General features: G+C 48.6%; 1 protein-coding gene across 1 annotated transcript in view; it reads right to left on the minus strand.

The window, feature by feature from the left end:
- Positions 1 to 14,022, minus strand: part of LOC111867471 (ATP-dependent DNA helicase PIF1) — a 112,227-nt gene that overhangs the window by 72,241 nt on the left and 25,964 nt on the right. The gene's annotated exons all lie outside the window — the stretch shown is intronic.

A 14,022-nucleotide genomic window follows, 5' to 3' on the forward strand; every position in this document is an offset into this window, starting at 1 on the left:
CTTCAGCTGTCATCACGTCTATGAACAGGACCGGGTTCGGCCCACGTGCAGGGTAGATTTAGAAATGAACAGCCAAGCGCAACATTTCACCAGTTCGGACACTTCTCTTAGAGTAGGTTATCGTCACGGTAATGCTGTACCACTTGTACTCGGGCCGGACCCGAGTTTTTCTTTTTGTGGTTTTCCTGAGTTGCTCGAAGCGATTGCCAGAACACTACCTCGCTTAGGCCATGTCCACTTACATCCAGATCCTTTCCAATTCATCTGTCATCCCACCATTCGACTCCGTGGTGCCTTAACACAAAGAAGAGTTGTTTTTTTTTAAGTTTCTTGATGGTGGGAATGAGACTGAGTCCACTCGGTACGCCCGCCACTATTTGGCCTATTGTACCAGCCCCAGATGATAGGTGAGGGTGATTGTGGAGCAATTGGTGGAATGAAGATTGGCAGGGGAAACCGAAGTACTCGGAGAAAACACAAATCCCATTTGACCAGACCCGGGATCGAACCCTGGCCGCCGCGGTGGGAAACCAGCGACTAGCCGCTTGAGCTATGGCGCGGCCTACAAGGGACTTAGTCCCACCCCACTAGCAATAAAAAAAATGTTCCGAGTCGCGTCATGGCACCGGACTTGTGGGGCAGCCTGCAGCTGCGGGGTGGAACCCCATTAGCAGAGAAATATGATCCGGGGTTTGAGTGCGGGGGGATTGCTTTACTTTCGCCAGCCTCCCTCCCAAGTAATTTCGTTCCCAGTCATTAATAACGCGGACTGGCCCTGCCTGGCCTGGCCGGTGTCCGGTTACTGCATGCAAATGCAGTGTCTCTCTGTCTCAGCATTCCAGTAGTCTGTCTCCGGTTCGATTTCAGCCCGTTTCATGCGCCCGACCCCACCCGTACGTCCACAGATTCTGGTGGGGGAGACCAGGTGCCGCACTGGCGCCTGTGTCAGACAAATGACTACTCAAATAATTCGCCCTTCTGTTTTTGTTTGTTCATGTAGCACGCATGGGACAGAAGGAGAATGCATATACGATTGTCAGTGGCTCGAATGGGTGGGTAATAGCAAACAATGAATTGTAGAGCATGTGGTAGCCTAATCTGAGGTGTGATTGTGGTAGTTGTCTGGAGGAAGTGAGGAAAACCACGAGAACGCCAGTCAGGATAGTCAGTGCCCTGGCCGAGATTCGAACCGGACACTTCTCAAACGCAAGGTAGAAGTGATACCGTCTCATGCCCGAAGCTCGTTAGATAATAGAATCCAGTTCCTACTTGGCCCTAACAAAGGCCACGCCTTCCAGACTGGAATACAAGAGAATCGCCGCATATAGTGAGACCAAATGCACTCTGTCGGTGATGATAGGAGTTAGATTTACCGCGGGGTTTGGCTGACGGAAAGAAGGCGTATAGGAGCACACAAGTATGCAACTAGCTCCACGTATTTTTAAGCACGGCAATAGGTGAAGGAAAGAAGTCAGCCTCTCGCTCCGGCCCCATTGCCCAACCCGCCTGAGCGCTTTGTTGATAGGCCTATAGGTTTAGATTACGAGCTAGCAGCCGTTGTGATGTTTACCTCCTGGAAAGCGAAAAATTTGTAGTTGCCAATTGCATGTAAGGCAGTCTGTGATTGGCTACGCCTGTCAGATTATTTACAACTTAGCCTTTAAAGGATTCGGTAAGAGATGAAGCGATTTTTGTTTAAGATTCAGTGTCTGTATTCGGATAGAGGGACTGAGAAAGATCATGATGATCCTTAATCAGGATAGGCAGGCACCGGAGTGCTGGGACCTGTACGGCGTGAAGTCGGCATTTCGTGGCCCGACTATGAATGAACTAGTGCGTCCAGCTGGACATGTCTGGGGACGACAAAGGAGGCGCGTGATGAGGTCAGAAGAAGAGCAGCTGAAATGAAACAGAGCTCAGTACCGTTAGTGCAGAATGCAGGAAGTTGGACAGTGGAGAGCTTCATAATTCGGCTCTGTCAAATATCTTATTAACCCTTTATAGACAATAACTTCGAATTAATATATAAAGACGCAGTTCGTACCTCACAGGAAACACGTTATGTCTCCGCTACAAAGCCCAACCGGTTAATGCTGTTTAGCGAGACAGTCGCTGTTTATTATGGGAAGCATACAAAACACTTAAAATAACCATACGGAAGGCACAAACTGTGTGGGCAGAATTCAAACTTATAATATGTTAAAGCAGGTGGTACTTATAGTAACCATTAGGCTTTAAAGGGTTAAGGAATCAAATAATAGAGAATGGGATGGGCTACACTTGAAGAATGCATCAGAAGATGATAAAACATATAGACCCAACCGTTTTATACGACTATAATTTGAGGTTCTTGCAGGTGTGATAATTAAGATTACGATCATCTGTGGTGTGACGCCGTGTAGTCTATTGGGTAGGTATCATGTTTCGGAGGAACTTACTGCCTCCATGCTAAAGGTGTAACAAGATTTCTCTGAAGCGTTGGTGTGCATCCATCAAACTACATGACGTCACACCATAGAAGACTGCTATTTTCTTTAAAGATTTCTAGTTGGGAGACGCATTCAGAAAGGAGACACAGCTCCACACATTCTCAGTCTCGACCCTACATGCAGGTGAGTTGTCTGTTTCACGCCCCGGCCGCCTTATCTCCATGGAAAGAGCACTGGTACGCATTAAGCAGGGGATGGGTAGGCCTCAGATTTTATGTGGACTCAAGGAATCTGCCGAACCCTGGCTGTCCGGTCCGGAGGGGTTATGCTGTGAGTGATGCTTGACCATAGCATGACCAGTAGACTGGACCGTGGTTGGGGACGAACGCGCTAATGATTTTAGTGGCTTCGGTCCGAGCTGGTACGAGATGTGACGTCACATCGCAGAAAACAAAATTTCGGATGAAAGATATTAATTTTGAGGAAGCAGACTGCTGCCGGCCGGCCGCAAGTATCGCACTGCGGTTTCCCACAGGCAGCCGGGCGCCGGGAGCAGCGTGTACCTGCTTATTAAGGGCTGGCTGTCACTGTTTGTTTCTGCTGCGCCTGCCTCCAAATTACAGCTTGCAGTGATACTAAACGTGGGAACAGGATCTATACCATAAAGATCGGAGGCTTGTATCCACGCCCCCTATACGCCCTCTAGGAATCTTTCTGAGAACAGAGGCATAGCCAAGAGCCGGGGTGAGTCCTAGGTTTAACCGCTCTCGCTGGGAACCAAACGTTGTCTTTTTCTTCTAGTCACGTAGCCAGGCCAACAAGTGACCTGTCAGGCCTGTATCTCTACCATAGGTCTTTTCAGGCCTTAGTCTTCCCGCAGGCCGACACTCAGTGTTCAAGTGGCCAGTGCCTTTCCTCCCTCCATCCGATACGAGGCTCTACGAAGTGCGCTTTCGTCTGCTGCTACTAGCCCAGCACTTCAGGACCTGGTAAGATGTTCTCAAGCTACACAATTCGAATCCCTTCCTGTCCCCGTTCGTACCACCTGTAGGTCCTGTATTGTGAGAGGTCATGGTCACTTCCTTCCTCCGTTACAGAAAATTTTGGTGGACAGACTTCTGCAAAGGTCAAGCAGTGCTGTTGGATACCCAAACAGCTCAGCCGATGGACAATTCGTGTTTAGTCTTCTGGGTTATGGCGCTGTGTTCTAGTCCGGTAGGTCGATATCAGCATTCAGTGTAACATACTGTCTTCATCTTCAGGGTAGAAAAAACGCCCCACCTACCAGACAACACTGTGTCGTAACTCAAAAGACCACAATGAGAACGCAATTCGTCAGAACTGAGCTACAGGTCATATTCTCTGTCCATAGTTACCTTATGCAGTGAAGGCCTATGGGGCGCATGGCGGTAGACCTCCATATATTCTTAGCCGTTACCTCGGCGCTACATATAATTCACAGTGCCTGCAGGGCGGCATGGAACACGGACAAGGCTCTAGATGTGGCAAAAAGAAAGCCTAGTTCACAATGAGCCGAGAGCGTAACGAAGTAGTTGCGAAGTTACGACCACCACAGTGAGCATCGTAACGGCACTAAAACACTGAGCAACTTGGCTCAGGCGGTAAGGGTTCTGATTGGTCCCGGTTCGAATTTCGGACGGAACACCAATATGTTTCGCAGTCTTCCTCAGCCCCTCCAAACTAATCCCAGGATTACAGGCCTACCTTAAATTAGGTCACTACCACTTCCTTCCATATCCCTTTCAATTAACACTGACGCTATGCTGACCCATCTGAGCTACTGTCAGCGTCGTTAAGTAAACAAATAAACACTCGAATCGTGTCGCTGTGCTTACTGATTGCCCGTTGTGCTGCTGTAGGGACTGACGGCCGACAGGAGGCGGTTCAACTACCTGCCTGGCACGTGAGCACGTTTACAAGTGCTCGCAATCACGTTCTGACATCTTGACCCTCGGAGACAGGCCCTAAATGTCCACTGGACTGCTGTATGGTGGTAAAAGAACTGATGAACCCAGATCGTCGAAATCACTTTAAGGGTTTCATACTACCTCTCCAGAGGGGAAACAAAAAATTTACTTCTCACAGAATTTTTAAGAGCAGTGGTGCTTAATGTGTGAGGACGTTGCTTCGACACCTGCCGCACACAAGTCTGCTGCGCGCGGTACGCGCCTTCTGTGTTTAAATTAACTCTAGAACCTGCCGTACCCATCCCGAGGCTCTTGGATCGTCTTGCACGATGCTGCCATCTGGTTTTGACTCGCGTTTGTGCACACGCGAGCCGGCTGGCATGCACGCTCTGCACATGCGCGTGGGATGCTGCGGTCCTGAGCTTTTCTCACGAATACTGTTTTGTTTTTTGTTTGAGGGCGGAGCCATTCGCGTAGCAGGACATGCAACGTAACACGGCAGTCGCGTGCCACGGCCGGCTGGTTTTCCTCAGTCACTCCACAGTCACAAATATTAACATGGGGTACAAATATTTTCGTGCAGAGACACGGAGATCCGTCGTGGGGTAGGGAGTGGTAGTAGACGCTTGGCTTAGGAACAATTACAGTTCTACCATTACAGCCTACTACTACTACTACTACTACTACTACTACTACTACTACTACTACTACTACTACTACTACTACTACTACTACTACTGTGTTCGATACCAGACAGAGGCAAGTAATTTTCTCATGATGGTCCGAGTTTTCGTCTCCACAGCGGTGATTGTTTAGATTGTGGTGTTCTGGGTTTGACACCGTGTAGTTTGGTAGGTGGGGGTACGAACGCTTGAAAGAAGACAACATTATGAAGGAATTTTTCTTCACCGTCGCATCTATGACCCGGCGAATGTTCTGTCTAAATAGGTAATGAGAAAGAACGGCCGAAGCGTGACGCTGAGCCATGGAGCTTTATGTCCACGCCCCCTGTACTTTACGTATTACTGTTGTGGCTAATTTAAACGTCTGCTGCTGACCGTGGGAACGGGCCGGCTGCCCGCGGCGGGGCGTGCGATGCAACCCACGCGAGCCCAGATAACACTCAGCACGAGACGCGGTACAGTCGGAGCAAACACTGCGCACAGGAAACAAACTGAGCGATAAGGAGGGATAGGAAAGAGTGGCCATGGGAAGGAATTTAATTATTTAGTTACAGGTCCACATAAAATCAAAATATTCCCGTTTTCTTGAGGACGTTACTAAACAAGCAGATGCGCTGAACATTACTGGGTGAGAGGAGCGATTCAGTTGCGGGTACACCTGTACCTGCGTCCGTGTTTACATTCACACTGGCATGGCTGCCTGTCAATGTTGCAGAACCACGAAGAGTACGGTCTACTGGGAAATGACTACATGTAGCCCGGCAGTTTCGCAGGAACATACGATTTCTCTCTTCAGGACCAAAGCGAAAGACAAATTACAAACCAGCAAGAAGGAAGAAGTGTTGGTTGGTTAACTCTTCCACACTGAAAATGGTAAAAATGGAGTTGACCGCTGAGCGAACCTCAAGTTCCACAGTACAAACCACTCGCTGTTGGCTGCATGGCGTTCTAAGGCATTACCGTGGGTCTCAGTTCTCTACGAGCTTATTGTGGTCTTCTGAGAATGACACCGTCTTGTTTGGTAGGTGGTTAGCAAAGTTTCGGAGGAAGATAATGCCTCAACCTTGACAGCTACCCCGCGGTTTCATAACCTAGCAGCCCGCAACACGAATCTTCACAGCGGTGAAACGTCAAAAGGGATAGCTCAGTCTCTGACTGGGCTATGGCCTGAACAACCAATCAGTTGGGGTTCGATTCTCAGTAAGGGCAAGAGATTATCTTCTCCACAGTGTTGAGGCCGACCCTGTGGCCTACTCAGCCTCCTATCCACAACTATCGGGGACTCTTTCCGAAAGATAAAGTGGCAACTCACCTCCAGCTAATGCCGAGGTTAACAATGTGTGTGGAGCTATACCTCCATTCCCATATACGCCTTCATAGTGTAGTCTTTAATTAAACAGAGAGACCCAATTTAAACAGCCCTAACTACCACTTACTGGGGCTGAGGCACTAACTTCGCCGACAAGCGACGGTCGCTTGGTCGGTATAGTTCGCTTGCGGACTCAAGCCACTGAGTTTGTTTTTGCCTGAAAGTGACACTGTGTTACTGCTTATATCTCTGACTCTGCAACCAGCCAAGTGCTGGGGTCAAGACCGAATATGTGATAATGTGCTGCGTGGTCAGGATTATCACACACCTCAAGGGGGCGGAATGATGACTTAACCGAAAGGAACTCGGAGAAAGCCCTGCACAGCGCCAAGCCGCCCACCACGGAGCCCACAGGAAGTGATCCGGTTCACAGATACACGGGATCCACACAATGCATTTCCGTGTTCCGTAACGTTGCGGTAAAAGCACGTCCCGTACCTCGCCGTGCGCTGGCTGGAGAATTCCCATGGCGGCCGGCCGTCCGGCCGGAGGCAGGGTCGGAGGTCAACAGTCTGTCACTACGTGAATAATGGTGTTGGAGGGATGAAGAGGGTGGAATGTTTACCTGAGGAAAACCGCGCACCACATTCCTGCCTGACGTAAGGCGGCAGGTGACGTCACAATCGCCCCCTCGTGATCAGACCTCGTGCGGGGTCAGGCGCATTCCTGCCCTCCTCCCACCTTTATCATCAGCAAGTCTTTATTCGGCTAAACAGCAAGCCCATGGTCAGGGCGCACTCAACTGGAGCCACACTCCGGTCGTGGTCAACTTGACGGCCAGCTGTCATCTGCGTGGTCAAGTCTCACTAACCCTGAGCCAAGCTCCAGTCGTGGTCAGCTTGAAGTTTCTCTAACATTTGTATGGTCAAATGACACTTGACTGGGGTTACATTCCAGTCGTGGTCAACTTGACAGTCAGCTGTCATCTGCGTGGTCAAGTCTCTCTAACCCTGAGCCAAGCTCCAGTCTTGGTCAGCTTGAAGTTTCTATAATGTTGATATGATCAAATGACACTTGACTGGGGCTACATTCCAGTCGTGGTCAACTTGAGCTTCACTGTCATCTGTATGGTCAGATCACACTAAATTAGAAGTTAGCTCAGGTTGTGGTCAGCTTGAAGTTTCCATAATGTTGATATGATCAAATAACACTTGACTGGGGCTATACTCCTGTCTTGACGCCAACTTGACGCTTCCTTATCACAGGTATCGTGAGGTCATACGTAATAAGAACTTCTCTGTGACTGCTAGGATACTCGTCCCACGCAGACTCTCCGCTTCATCAAGTCAAGAGAGCCAATCCCCGAATTGTGCCTTGAACACTGGAAGTGACTCCGTGCTTTAGGGAAAAGCTCCATGCATTCCTGACAAGAGCACACCACATTCAAATGGGGCGCTCCCGAAATGAGCTCAAGTTTACCGTAATGGTACCACGGCTCCAAAGAAAGGCATCAAGTTCTGCGCGCCAGGACCATGGCTGTTATGGTGAGACCTCAAGTTGGGCTCGTCCGGACTATGGTAAGCATGGAGTGGTCGCAAGTTGGACGCTCCCCGACCATGGTTGCCATGGAGCCATGCGGGTGAAGCTGTGTTACAGAGCCGGGCCGGGTCTTAATGCTCAGCAAACCGTGAGAAGAGTCTGTTTCGCGTCTCCAACACTCGCGGCCAAGTGTTGCTTGTGTTTTCCATGTCTTCATTCTGAGAGTCCTGTAACTCTGTCTCTACATCTCTCTATCCGTCCCGTGTCGATCTACGCGACAATTCTCGTTAAACAGTCGCGTGGAGAGAGAGCAGTACCTACAAGGTGGACAGGAAGTTAGGTCTCCAGTACACACGGCTTCGCGGCGGAGTAATCAGGAGTTCTACTTGACATTCAGAAGGCGGTAGTTGGAATACTGAGACTTCGTGGGTTTCGTCAGTTCTTCCAGACGAACTTTAGGTCTCAGAACAATTCACCTGGCTGGATCGTTCGTGCCCCCTTCCTCCCACGTTCTGCCCAACCCCCCCCCCTTGGCACTACAGCCCCCAGTGGACCTAGGCCTACCTCCGTGAACTTCTCCGTTCACTTCGTTTTTTCTCGATCTTACACATTCGGTAGGACTCCTTGGGCGGGTGATCAGCTCGTCTCAAGACCTCTACCTGTACACAAACACAGAAAAACGCACACACATAAACTAAATATCCATGCCAAGGGTGGGATTCGAACCTGCGCAATCCATCAATCACAAATACTACACAAGTGCACTTCATATATAAGTCAAAGTACGTACTTCTACATATTTGCGTTTAAATAAGCAAAGAAACAACAGAGGCAAGTACAAAACTGTGTGGGACCACTCGTTTTACCTTCTCCCATGGGACACCCAATATATCGTCAAGCGTGCAAGTGCCAAAATCTTCATTTCTGAGACATCCTGTATATAATTGTATTGCGAAAATCAAAACTTCGGCTGAGACACACTATACGTCATTATGTGCGTGGAGACCAAGACACGAGCTGTGAGACACCCGGTATAACACTGTAATTAGAGCCATTGTGTAGCGATGCGCGACACGGATTGTTTCTCCATTACGTTGCTAACACCAGGAGGTCCGGTAGGCGGAGATCTTCGTCCTGTAGAAGAATGCGGCGGCGCCCTCTGAGTCCACTAGTTTTTGGAATTGCTAATCTGACCGCATGGGGGCTACCGACCAGGTAGCCAGCCCCAATTTTCATAATTCTTCCTGTGTCGTTTTCCCAATGCTCGCCACTTGCTTTTATGGCCGTTCCCAAACGACCTCTCATAATTTTGTCACATTTCATGTTCAAAACCGGTCACGTTGCCAACACTGGGAGCATGCACCCGCACTACGCCACACGATCCTATCTCAGAGCGAAATCAGACGAACTTAGGTCTCCTCTGCATGTTCAACACCGACGGTACTGAAGCCCGCCACTGGACACGAACCTGAGCCAGTTCCATCCACCTCCCATCCTCACAGTCTGTTTCCCTGAGATCCATCTCACTAATTAACTGACTCTGGTAGCAGAACCCGAAGGTTCAACACCACTAATACAGGAGCCTGCCACTGGATACGATCCTGAGCCAGTTCCATCCACCTCCCATCCTCACAGCCTGTTTCCCTAAGATCCATCTCACTAATTAACTGACTCTGGTAGCAGAACCCGAAGGTTCAACACCGCTAATACAGGATCCTGCCACTGGATACGATTCTGAGCCAGTTCCATCCACCTCCCATCCTCACAGCCTGTTTCCCTAAGAACCATCTTACTAATTAACTGACTCTGGTAGCAGAACCCGAAAGTTCAACACCTCTAAGAACAACCCAAATTCCATAGAAATTATAAACATACAGACAGACAGAGAGATGGAAAGGCGTAGACCGAGAGAGGTGAAGCACGTACAAGCGCACACGTGGCGCTGCTCGCAGGAGCACAGAGCGGTATCGTGAAGAATCTACTGATCCTCTGAAGTGATGTGCTGTACATGAAGAGGATTAGTGGCTACGGTCGGGTTCGAAACCGTGGCGGCCAAAGTCACAACTCTCACCTCGCACTCAGAGCAGGCGTCCCACAGCAGTACTGTTGAAAACAAAACAACATATTTTTCCCAACAAATGCATTTCTACCAATGTGTACCTTAGTGATATGTTGATTCTTAATGGAAGTTTGAAATTTAGAGATCGTACGCCCCACCAAATCGATGGTCTAGTATCACAAATGACCTAGATTTTGGATTAGACCCGTCGAGGAGGCTGACAAGACCAGTAGGAAGTGGAATTCTCTGAATAACTTCAGAGAGTAACTAAGCATATGAATGGCCTAGTCCACTCGGCACGGCGGCCACTGATTGGCCTATTGTACTTACACCGGGTGATTATGATGTTGGAGAATTTGGTGGAAAGAAGATTGGCAAGGGAAACCGAAGTTCTCGGAGAAAAACTTCCCCAGCGCCAATTTGTCCACCACAAATCCCACTTGAACAGACACGGGCTCGAATACGGGCCGCCGCGATGGGAAGCCAGCGACTAACCGCTTGAGCTATGGCGCGGCCTTTTACTGGTAGTGTCATAGTGTTATAGTGTCATAGTGTCAGGTGGTTAGTCGCTGGCTTCCTACCGCGGCTGCCCGGATTCGAGCCCGGGTCAAAATATGTGGGATTTGTTGTGGACAAAGTGGCGCTGGGGCAGGTTTCCCCTGAGTACTCCGGTTTCCCTGCCAATCTTCATTCCACCAATTGCCCCACAATCACCCTCACCTTTCATCTGGGGCTGGTACAATAGGCCAGAAGTGGCCGCGGTACAAGAGACTCAGTCTCACTCCATTTCGTGTAACTTGCAATTTATTTTATAAGGAAGACTGTACCGATTCTTCTGGAAGGGGGCCCTGCACGCGGCTTCTTGGGTATGACTGGGTCTCGAACCCGACGCTTTGCCATGACACCATCATTCTCCAACTGTTTCTGTCAGATCCGGCTCGGTTCGTACATGCAGTGTCATTCAGCGAGGACAGTCACATCCAAGTGCTGCTTCCCCCCTTTCAGAAACGAGATTCTGACAACCAAGCCGTATCGGTAGAAACATTTCATGTGGTCTGCAGGAAACGCCACTAGCAAAATTGGGATGTTTCCACTTTTCCAGAAGAGGCTTGTAATGTGTCCGTGTGTGAATGTGTCTCCTCTGTCAGTAAATGACGAGCCACTTATCAATTTCCATTAAACTTCATGTGACGTCATCCGACGCTTATACCCGTACTTCAATTCCCTACCAACAAAAACATCAATACGGCAACCATGCAAATTTCTGACGTTACCCTGACATATTTTGTGGTATAAAACGTCAAAATAATTGCAAAACTTTGGAATACTTTGTTTTAGAATGTATATATCAATGTGGCTGCCAAGCGAACTGCAAAGGAAGACAGTAATTAACCACTTCACGTACTTACTTACTTTTTTTTTTTTAATTCGCTTAGTGGAGGGTGGAGTCCAACTGGATCCACTCATCAAGGAGGCCACTGATTGGCCTATTGTAGCCTGCCCCGGGTGATTATGATGATTGAAAATTTGGTGGAATGAAGATTGACAGGGGAAACCGAAGTACTCAAACCCGTCCCAACGCCACTTTGTCCACCACAAATCCCACTTGATCAGACCCGGGATCGAAACTGGACCGCCGCGATGGGAAGCCAGCGACTAACCGCTTGAGCTATGGCGCGGCCTCGGTACTTACTTACTTACTTACTTACTCACTCATGGAGATGAGCCCTTCTTGAGGAGCCGCCAATTCTGCAGCTGCTCAAGAATTTCTCAGCGTTATGGAACCTGAAGGTTCATTACCGTGTTCACAAGAGCCCTTCACTGGTCCCTATCCTGAGCCAGATCAATCTAATCCCTACGATCCCATCCCATCTCTCTAATATACATTTTAATATTGTCCGCCCACCTACGCCTTGGTCTTCGCAGTGGTCTCTTTCCTTTTGGCTTCCCCACCAATATCCTATATGCATTCCTCGTCTCCCCCATTCGTGCTACATGCCGTGCCACCCTCATCCTCCTTGACTTGTTCATTCTAATTATACTTGGAGAAGAGTACAAGTTATGAAGCTCCTCATTATGCAGTTTTCTCCAACCTCCTGTCACTTCATCTCTCTTCGGTCCAAATATTCTCCTCAGCACCCTGTTCTCAAACTCTCTTAATGACAGAGACCAACTTTCACATCCATACAAAACCACAGGCAAAATTAGAGTTCTGTATACATTAAATTTTATGTTTTTGGACAGCAGATGAGAAACCAAAAGGTTCTTGACTGAATGGTAGCAAGAATTGCCCGAGTTCAAGCTCCACTTAATTTCCTCCTGAATCAGGTTTTGATTTGTTATCATCGTTCCCAAAAATCTGGACTGTACACCTGTTACCTATCTTCATGTCATGATTTTGCCCTGCATTTTGGTGAAGAGACAGCACCATGTACTTAGTTTTCGTCACTTCACGTATAAATGTGAACTTTGTTTGCTTCAACTACACGTATGGAGAATCCTTTTGTATGTTAAAAATCACAAATATGGCGTGGAGCTAACGCTTAAGTTCGGCCCAGATCTGACTTCATGCTCTGCATACATACACCTACCAATCAGAACTGTTACATTCCTGCCATCTGTTGACGAGTGATTCAAGCCACACAGAACTGAGATCAAGTGGAAAAGGGACTGAGTATAACCCCGACTTAATTAGTCCTGGGATCAAACTCCTTCAGAACTGTTACATTCCTGCGATCTGTTGACGAGTGATTCAAGCCACACAAAACTGAGATCAAGTCAGAAAGGAACTGAGTATAACCCCGACTTAATTAGTCCTGGGATCAAACTCCGTCAGAACTGTTACATCCCTGCCATCTGTTGACGAGTGATTCAAGCCACACAAAACTGAGATAAAGTCAGAAAGGGACTGAGTACAACCCCGGCGCAGAAGTCCTGAGTTCAAACTCCGCCTGGCACGAAAGCGAACAAAGACAAGCCAGTAACCTCCATGTAACGGCGCAATATTCATTTCAACGAGTGAATTATGGGTTGGACTTTAACAACTCGTATCGTCATTTTATGGGAGAGCAGAGCATGATGGGAAATATTTTGGGTGCCCACACCCTTTACACGTCATTACAGTGTGGCAGGCCGCACACTGTCTGAGCAGGCTCTCAGCTCCCATGTCGGGCTTCGACACTTGTGCAGGCCGGCCTCATGTCTGCGCTGTTTCAGCTGAGAAAGGAACAAATGAGGAGGAGAACAGAGACAGAAGGAGTGTATAAAGAAGTGGAGAGAAGAGGGCGCGGAGAGCGGCAGGCGGGGTGCGACGGCCCGGCACCCATCTCCTGCCGGCCCGGTGAGTTATGCTGAGACCATTAAGCCGGGGACCCCCTGCTGCGCGAATACGGTAGGAGGTTGGAGGAGGAACCCACAAGTAATTGGAAATTCTTTAATTTATGGAACACGCGAAGATGTGTCCAACCAAGGGAAATTATTTTTTGTTGTCTCGAGTCCCGGGTTCGAGAAACTCTGTGTCCTATTGAAAATGGGCTCAGCCTCAGGTTATTCCAGGGCAATTCGCCCTTCACAACCCTCACAATGCAATTTTCCCTTTCTCTCTAGATATCGCAAGTGAGCTCTTTCCGACAGTTTGTTCTCCGTGTTCTCTGCTGGGTCCTCGCCGTCAAATGAAGGAAATACTTTGAAGCCCGATTTGGGGGGGGACGCAGCATGTGTGCAGTGGAACAGTACAGGAGCCGAGCGCTAAAGTAGAGCCCTCAAGGTGCTGAATATCAACATTATTGTTTTCTAGGATATGACACAGTGTAGTCTGGTAGGAGGTTCCTCCAGAATGTTGGTATTTTTCTGCCAGGTTACAGGGCGTCACATATAAAAAGATTAATATTTTTCATGATTCACGCAATTCTTCGCATTCCTCTTGTCCAACCTCTCATAGGAGTTCAGGTTTCTCAAGAAGCAAATATTTTTGGCAAGAACTTCTTTTCTTTGACAAACCGTTTAGGAGCTCAGAGTGGCGATACTTTCGAAAATCGAAACAACACGCACGAACGCACACACACACACACACACA

This window comes from Cryptotermes secundus, unplaced genomic scaffold (assembly GCF_002891405.2).
Source record: "Cryptotermes secundus unplaced genomic scaffold, Csec_1.0 scaffold843, whole genome shotgun sequence".
NCBI lineage: Eukaryota > Metazoa > Arthropoda > Insecta > Blattodea > Kalotermitidae > Cryptotermes > Cryptotermes secundus.